The sequence below is a fragment of the Belonocnema kinseyi genome, chromosome 4 (genome assembly GCF_010883055.1).
Source record: "Belonocnema kinseyi isolate 2016_QV_RU_SX_M_011 chromosome 4, B_treatae_v1, whole genome shotgun sequence".
NCBI lineage: Eukaryota > Metazoa > Arthropoda > Insecta > Hymenoptera > Cynipidae > Belonocnema > Belonocnema kinseyi.
In genome coordinates this window covers 73,055,390-73,064,819 of record NC_046660.1, presented here as the reverse complement: position 1 = coordinate 73,064,819, position 9,430 = coordinate 73,055,390, and the positions used below count along the sequence as shown (strand labels likewise).

General features: G+C 31.2%; 2 protein-coding genes across 5 annotated transcripts in view; one reads left to right on the top strand and one right to left on the bottom strand.

The window, feature by feature from the left end:
* LOC117172191 (peripheral plasma membrane protein CASK) overlaps positions 1-9,430 on the bottom strand; it is a 638,537-nt gene that overhangs the window by 612,375 nt on the left and 16,732 nt on the right. The window lies entirely within an intron of this gene.
* The window catches only part of LOC117172193, a 10,362-nt gene continuing 3,887 nt past the window's right edge, over positions 2,956-9,430 (top strand). The window contains exon 1 of one of the 2 annotated variants that reach the window (XM_033360033.1): positions 2,956-2,996. The gene's annotated coding sequence lies outside the window, so the exon portion shown is untranslated. Of the gene's footprint in view, positions 2,997-8,507; positions 8,594-9,430 lie in introns of those variants that run through there. The other variant, XM_033360032.1, reaches the window with a different exon arrangement.

Here is a 9,430-nt window from a genome sequence, read left to right as displayed (position 1 = left end):
TAAACTGCATTTTGGGATAATAAGAAAATTTTTTGAGGAATTTCATTGGCACCGTCGGAAAGAGGAGATCTTAAGCAATAAAAATATATGTGTCTCAATTTTATCTAGTGTCGAATAGTCTTAGTTATTGGCCGTTGAAAAGCAGTGTACCGGTAGTGGCGTTTTGGCCGTTTAAGGGTTAAAATACACTTAATCTTATATAACTATAATAAGTACATCATCCGTTGTTTTTCCAGAATTTTCTTCGGATAAATAAGGAATGAATAAATAAAAAAGGGCCCCGCACAAAATGTAGACGAAATTGCTTTTAGTCAACATTTTTTATTTTATCCATTTTTGTAGTTTCAAAATATCCATGTTTCAGATTTTTTTCTTTCAGATTTGTGGTCGGTAAGTTTGAAATTGCAATATAAATTTGTCTCGATATTTTTACTAATGTTCTGATTTTTGGGATTCTACTTTAGCTATACAATAAGTCATTCTGTTTTCATTCAAACATATTTGGCCACTGTATTTTTATTCGCCGATTTCAAAATACATGTTGCAACAAGGAGTTTATAATTTGGTTTGCATATTTCAGGGGAAGGATGTGCGATATCAATAGACCAACAAAATGAAAATCTGAAAGAAGCACAACAAATCATCCGTCCAGATGAAAAGGGAATATTGAAATTGCAAACAACTGCTTTAAAGTGCTATCGGGAGAATTCGTTTACTTGTCTTAAGCCAAGCCTTGTCTTGGCTAACACGACGTTTACTTGACTCAAGACGAGCCTTCTCTTGGCTACCATTATCGAACCTTTTTTGGCTCATAAATGAGATTAAAATTGATGAATGCAAAATTTGTAATTATTAAATTAGTTATTTGTAATTTAAAAATTCAGAATCGGTGGGTCTGAACGAGTATAACCCTTAAAAATTTTCTTCAAAAAAATATAAATTGTTACTTTCTAGAAGGATCTCCTAAGCTAAGCCGATAGAAATACCTAAAAACAAAAAAATTTTCGGTTAGCTTTGCACGTGTTGGAGTCATAAAAAATCGACTCAAGAGATAAATGTATGCCTTCAAGACATGGAAACTTGTCTTCAAAACATAAATTGGAGTCTGGTTCCGTCTCAAAACTGAGACATGCTCAAGTCGACCTTTTCGACTTCTGCATGTCTTGATTGGGGGCAATTCAACTCGAACTAAGGTCGACGCAGTTTTATTCGGGCAGACACGATTTTTCTAACTTTTTAAAGAATATTTCCGGGATGCAGCGTAGTTATTTCTAGAAAATTTGGAATTTTCATCAGGACCCCTCCATAAACCGTTTTAGCCACACAAAAAAACGCACATTACCTAATTCAATTAAAGAAAGCTGTGCAAAGAGTGCCACATCGAAAAGTCAACAACGATAGATGCCCAGATGTGCAACTACTACTACTCTGCTAGAGTTAGTATACTGTTCGAAGAGTAGCACGTGTGAAGACTATAGCATTTACATGCGTCGACAGTATGCGCATTTGTTCGTTGGTTGCCATGAAAGCCTGTGGAAGCATGTGTTCACTGTTGTGAGAGCATTTAATGTGATAATTAAATTATTAATAATTTTTTGCACGTTGAAGAAACTTAACCACCAAAAGTACTTCATATATTAGATTTTATTTTATATCTTCTATAAGATACTTACATTTTTTCAAATATTTTTCCAATTATTTGATAGTTTTATCAAAATCCGGTTAATCACTGTACATGAATTTGTAGCGCTTGAAAAGATCTTTCATTTTTTAAAAAGAGTTGATACTAATTCCAAATATCTTGTATAGTCGTTGAAAAAAATTATTTTGAAAATAAATATTGTTGTGTACATAACATCAAAACTCTTTCTTTTTATACGTTTTGTGTGGTCACTTACTTAGATAATTGTCTTGTCAAAAATCAGATCTTTTAAAACATAATTTTTCTATTACTTCAAAATCAAAATAATGTTACAGACGTCATTTCAAATCAAAAACTTTTGTTTACAAATTTTTAAACTTACAACAAACATTGATTTTTAAATTGCTTTTTTGCCATTGAATTTTATCTTACTATCAATTATTACCAATAGCCTTAATTTATGAAAATTAAAAAATTTGAAAACAATTGATAAAAAGCGACGGTTACAAAAAAATGAAATACAAAATTTCTTTCATAAAAAAATTCTTTTTTCTTTTACAAGACATGTCTGAGAATACAGCCACACAAAAAAAGGCGCCAAGCCAAAAAATAGCGACCGGCATAGTGTTGTAGTATTGGTTGAGATTAGATAAAATCCAATATTTTTTAATTTTCTGCTTACCAGTTTTTTTTATTCGACCTTGAATTTTTAGTCGAGGTTGTATTTTTCTAAGTTAGCTATTTAGCATTTGAAATTGTTTCTTTTTTAACTTTTGAGTTGATATTTTCATAGCTTCCATGTTAAAAGATTTTTACTGAAGTTTAGGTTCTGAATAAATTTTGTTATAACAGTTAACAACAAGAAAATTATAATGTTTCAAAATAACTAACATTTTTCTCGTAAACGGCGAAACGGATATTAACAGCTGAGAAGTCAACATTTTTATTGATGAATGTCTATTATAGAAGTATGCTTTTTAATTTATAAAAATTAATTTGTTAATAAAAATCTCATTTGTTTATAAAAAAATTTAAGATTTTCCCTGCTCATAACAAAATTTTCATCTCACGGTGTTTTACGTTACTTTTAGAGAGAAACTCTGGATGAAATACGATGTAATTCTTATCATAGACATTGATAAAGTTCTAACATCTTACTGTCTGATTTCCGAATGAATTGCCCCTCGTATGCCCATAATAAAACTTGTTTTTTTGCGTCATCTATTTCAGCGTCACTATAAGCTTTCCGTAAACAGTTTGTATTTTTGCGTTGTACCCATTGTGCACTAATTCTCTCCGCTATTTCTGCGACAAAGCTTGACTGTTTTTGGAAGAAAATTAGAAAATCATAAAGGTGCATATTCTTCAATATTTTAAGTTTTAATACATTTTTTAAGGATTGGAGAAGGCCATAAATGCAAACAATAATCAAATATTTTTTTCATTTTCTGCGAAAAAGAGAAATTTGAGTCCAATTTAAGAATTTTTGAATCAAAAGGCCTACATTTCAGTGTTTTTGCATAACAATGCAATGGTGAGTACCTCTCTCCGGGCGAAAATACTAAGTTGCAGTAAACATTTTTATATTTTTAATTAATTCCAAAAGTATCAAAAAATATATGAATTAGTTTTTCGAAAATTCTCCATCTCTCTCCCAGTCGTGAGTCTGATAATTTTCAAACTTCCTGCGACATAATATTTTACAAGTTTCTAATCAAATTTAATGTGCAGTAAACCCGTTTACTTCCAAACAATGTATGCGTGATAAGAATGTTTTTTTATTCCTTCCGGCATGATAACATTTTTAGTAAGCTTTATAATTTTTTTAATTTCTCTAAATGAATACTTCGTGTTTTTATAATAAAATTTAATATACAATAAAACTGTGTACTTAAAAAAAATTATGCATCATAAAAATTGTTTTTTATTTTCTCCTGGCGTGATTAAAAAGTTTTAGTAAACATTTTTATATTTTCAAATCATTTGGAAAGAACAGAAAATTTATGATTTTGGTTTTCAAAAATGTCCAATCTCTGTCCAAATAGTGAGTTTGATAACTTTTTTAATTGCTGTGAGAGAATACCTAATTTTTTTAAATTAAATTTTAGTACACATTAAAACCTTTTACTTCTAAAAAATGCACGCGTTCTCAATATCTGTCGAAGTGTTAAGTTTGTTTATTTTTAAAACCTCTGCGATTAAAATTTTTCACGCTTTTGAAACAAACTTTGAAAAGAACAATTTTCCTGGCTTTCGTAAATGTTTAGTTTTCCCAGATTCATAGAGGAATCGAAAAATGTGACTTTTTTAGTAAGAAAAGTTTCTTGTTATTCTAATGTTATTTAAAAAAATTCAAGAATGAAAGTTTTCAAATTTCTCAAAGTTCTCAAATTTTCAGCCTTTTACTTTTGTTACAGGTTATATAACAGAAATACTAAAAGGAACCAAAACAAGAAACAGTTTTGATAATAGAGGTGTTGATTTAGGCTTGATTATGCATTGTTAAGAATGCAATTTTATTGTGATGGAATATTTACAATTAATACAAAAGAATTAATTTTGTTGTTAGCAAAGTTGTTGTGTTATTTTAATCTTGCTTAAACATTTTTCCATCGCAGAATTCTAAAAGAAATTGAAAACAATAACTTTTCTTGCAGGAAAAACTGTTATCGTATAGTAGGCATGCTTACAAATATTTAAGAAAGCAATGTCACTAAGTTACGCGAAAGTTTTGTTTTTTGTTTATTTTGTTAATAGCCATGTAACTGAAATTATGAAAGGAACTGAAAAGAGTGACTCCTTATTTATAAAATGCGTTTTGTTATTTAGATCTGCGAAACGAATTTTCCAAGAGGAAATTTTGCAAAATTTTCAGTTTTTTTTTGGTGATGATCTTATCAACAAATTTTCAAAACAGAAAGTTTGCTGGGTTTCTCGAATTTTCGGCTGTTGCCTTAGTTTGTTTTTTAAATTTATGTAACAGGAATTCCCAGAGAAACTGATTGGTTATTATAAAAGGCGTTACTTTAATCTTGCAAAGATTTTTTCAAGAAAGAAGTTTTGCTTAGTTTCTCGAACTTTCTGTTTTTTGTTACTCATGTTAAAAGCTTTGTAAAAGAATGTCTGCGAAGAATTGAATAGAACGATTTCTGTCGTTAGAAAATATATTTTGTTATTTAAATCTTTGTAGCGAATTTTCCAGAAAGAAATATTGCTAGGTTTCTGGAATGATTAGCTTTTTTGTTAGTTTTGATACCAGTTATGTAACATAAATTTATTTATAAACTATTCAAGTTTTTCCTGATTTTTTTAAATTCTGGAAAATAAAAAAATTTGACAACTTTTTGAAATGTCTTGTAATGTTGTAAAATGTTTTCAAATAATCTACTTAAATTAATTTTTCGAAATCAAAAATTGTTTTAATTATTCTTGGAACCTAAACAAATTTTTTCATTTTCGTAAAACCTTACAATTTTTTAAAAAATCTTTACAATTTTTAATTATAAACATAAACTTTTAAAAAGTTACCACAAAATTTTACAAAAAGGCTTTTAAAAAACTATGTTCGTTAATTTTTTGCAATATTATGTAATATGAAAAAATTGCAAAATTTTGCTACACAATCTTTTACATACTTTTTAAAAATGTTGAGAAACAAAAGTTATAGATCCTATCAAAATACATAATTTTTGCAAGATTGATCATTTTCGCGAAAATTAGTGATATCGCGAAATATTTTTTAAAAAATTGCACATCTCATCAAGTTACACATTTTTTCGTTTCAAACATTTTTACCTGCGAGTGATAGTCTTCGCGAAAATTAGTAATACATCGATTTTTATAAAAAAAAAACTTAAAATCAAGGTTTTTGCGTTTAGCTCAGCCAATACACAAAATTTCGCAAAATATTTTCAATAAAAGTTGTAGATCTCGTTAGGATGCACATTTTTTGTTTGAACATTTTTTTCTACGTAGGATATTTTTTGAGAAAATTAGTGATGCATCTGATGAAATGTAACAGCTTTCAATGCAATAAGCGACAGGTCTTTCTCTACCGTCCGCGCTCATAGTACTTATGGGCGTGTTTCTTTCGTGCATTCATTATTTTCGAGGTTTCCTTCTCCCGAGTCCTAATCATGGTTGATGAAACACATAATATTTTCAGTCTAAGTATGATTCTCCAAAAAAGAGAAAAAAAAACACTTTAATGGTTGCGAAAAATCGAACTCATTCCAACTGAACGATTTTTCTCATAACACAAGAAGAAGATACTTGTGTCATAAAGCAGGCAAGTACCGTCATACTAATACCGTTGCGGAAAATACGTGGTTTGAGACGTGCCACATTTCAGCAGCGGCCTGTATGCTCATTTCATACTGTTGAGCTGTAGAATTCAATTTTGAACAAATGATCCAGGAAAGCAGCATCGTAAACGTTCAGTCGATTTCGCGGGAAACTGTTGCAAACCGCTTCACTTTTTGTAGGGAGATCTGCATGGTTGCTCTTGAGTAAACTCGAAGAGGAAGGTCGCATAGGGGTGTCAGTGAAGTAGTCGAAATAGATGAGTGCAAGATCCTCCGTGGAAAATACGAGCGTGGGTGTGTAGTGGAAGGATCATGGATCCTCGGAATGATCGACAGAGGACATCGCTACAGCTATCGGTTGGAAATCTGTCCCAAAAATAAGAGAAATCAGGCTACTTTAATAGAATTAATAAAAAAACACGCAGCGGAAGGGACGGTGATCCAGACCGATTGTTAGAAGGGTCATATTAACCTCGAAGATCATGATTTCGTCCACAAAACTGTGAATCATTCCGAGGAGTTCGTGAATCGCGATACCGGAGCGCACACTCAAAACGTCGAGTACTCTTGGCGATGGATGCGACGATTTCTTTCACGCAGAGGAGTGCACAAAAGCAATCTCGCAGACCACTTCTGTGAATTTCTGTGGCGACGACGACTCAACAAAATAGGTGCTGATCCGTTTAAGGAACAAAAACTTGGAAAAGGACATTTTTTCTTTGACCAGTCACAGGGGTGGCTTCCCGCCCTTCATTAGACCAGAAAAAGGGGTAGGGGTTTGACCAACATTATTTCTGTGACCAGTCAGAGGGGTGCCTTCCCGCCCCCACGAGACTTGGGAAAAGGGTAGGGGTTTGAACAACATTATTTATTTGACCAGTCACAAGGGTGCCTCCCACCCCCACGGGACCTGGGAAAAGGGTAGGGTGTTTGACAAACATCATTCCTGTAGCCAGTCACAGGGGTGCCTTTCCGCTCTCCACGAGAAGCTGGAACTGTGTAGGGTGAAATGGCAGGGATTTGGCCAGCATTATTTCTGTAATTAAATCACAGAAGTGCCTAATTACTCTTGTCGCCACTTAGGACCTGTTGCAACGGTAATGCACAGTACCGAAATAGTTGATCGTTAGATGTATCACTAATTGACTCGGAAACTATCACTCGTGGAGAAAAAAAAGCCTTTAAAAGAAAATTTGTATCTCAATGAGATCTACAACTTTTTTCTGCATAATTTTACAGAATTCTGCGTATTGGCTGAGATAAACTCAAAAATCCATGATGTTTATGGGTTTTTTTCATGAAAATCGATTTATCATTCATTTTCTCGGAAGCTATCATTCGCAGAAAAAAATATTCGAAACAAAAAATATTTACTTTAATGGAGGCCTAGTCGCCAATTTTTACTATCAAATTCGTAATCAGCGCATCAAAATACATAAGTATGCGGAATTTAAATAAAATCTGATAATTCAGCTATTCGAAACTGCGCCCAAAATTACTGTTAATTGTCGGATTAAACATAAAATAAATTTAATAATTTCAATAATAATAATTTGATATATTTTATGCCAATTGAAGTGTTATCATTTATTTTTAATTCTGGCCCAAAGTTTAGAGTTCACAGTTTTTTACCTATTAATTTATTTTTAAAAAACCTTTGCAGAAAACTTCTTTGTACCTTTCTGAACAACTTCTCCACCGGAAGTTTTTGCTTGCTCAAACTTTCCCACGATAAGCGAAATGTTTTGTGAAACGAATTCTAAAATAGCGCCGAAAATAATTTTTTATATTATTATAAATAAAGTTGAAAAGTTTGATCGCTAATTTTTAAAAACGGTCGTTTTTTTAAATTTGTTCAAGAACTAAAAAAGATACGATTTTCTTGCACAGAAAAAAGATGCGAAATGTAATTATGTGCGATGATATGTTTTAAAATTCAAAATTTCTAATTTGAATTTTTATTCGTCAGGGGCCACCACCGCCGCGCTAGGAAAATCTACGTCTTGTTCTTTCATAGGGACACTCAATAATATTTTAATTAACATGATCATTCTTCTCTTAAATATGTGGGTTTTTCTATAAGCCCTCAGAACTTTTGATTTGATTGAGATATATTTAAGTTTTCTTTCCCGACTTAGTTTATGATAATTTGTGATGCTACTAATTTTGAACTTATATGCACGACTCCATACTCATAACATCGCGAAATTTATTTTTCTTTGAAAACGGTAAAATACATGTCATCTATTTTTTTATTTTTTTAAAGGCAACATATTTGGGAGGCGAATGATTCTCTTACTTGAAAAATAAAACTGTCTGCCTGATTTGAAATATATTCGGTCAAAAGTATAATCAAACATCTAGCTAGATAATAAAATTGTGCTCTGAGTGAAGATTATTACTGAAATTCAAAGATACATTTATGTAACCCCATTACAAAAGTAGTTCAGATTACACTTTTACAAACACGTAAAAGTAAGAAGTTTCAGATAACAGAAATAAGGTCTGTAAATTGAAATTGTCTTATTTGCTACACACTTTTTAACTGCTTAGCACCTCTACTTCAATTGTTCTTAAAAATACTTTCTTATTTAGTGCTCAAAAGTATTAATTTAAATTAAATAGTTAGTTATCACTGTATACGCGCGTAAGTATTTTTTTCTTAAATAATAATAAGAATAAGTTTCTTTATCTTACTATATCGCTGAATATTGATCGCATATTTTTTAAATATAAACTTTTCAAAAAATAAACCAAACCGTATATATTAAGTTCAGTTGCAAAGATACCAGCACAAATGACAAGAAAAGAAAATCATCGCAAATAAGAAAAATTGATGGACTTCTCTTGGTCGTAAGAAGCTTTACATGGATGTCATAACATGTCAGCTATGAAGCAGAGGCATAAGTTTAAAGTCTACACATAATTCTTCCACAATAACACAGTTTTCTCGATTAACTATATACTTTTTTGCTTAAGGGTTAGCCTTTTATGTTCGCCAAATATCTCTTAGGATAGTGCATGGGAAACTTAAGAGCCTAAAATTGAAGAAATATTACAAATATTGCTCTGAAATCTTTATATATTGTAAATTATACTATTTTCTTTCAGTTTTGTTAAAACTAGAAAAAAATTACACGGAAATAAGAAATATTACAGCTTTTCTTTTCTCCTGAAAAATTTTCCTAATGAGGATCAATTAGTGATGTTTTTTTTAACGAAGTGTCTCTTCTTAGACGTCTACTAGTCCACTACTCTATCCCCTTTTCCAACACCCCCAATTTTTCGGAACGACTAGACCAGCCTTTTTGAAGTTTTAATGGAATACCTTCATGTTTGTAATATTACACAAAAATAAGCTTTAAAACAAATTAAATATCCTACAAGTGTATCAAGGTAAAGTAAATGGCAACGTGCCCAGAGGTAGACCGCGGAAAGAATGGTTAGAATGTATGAATGAGACCCTACTTAGAAGAGACATAAG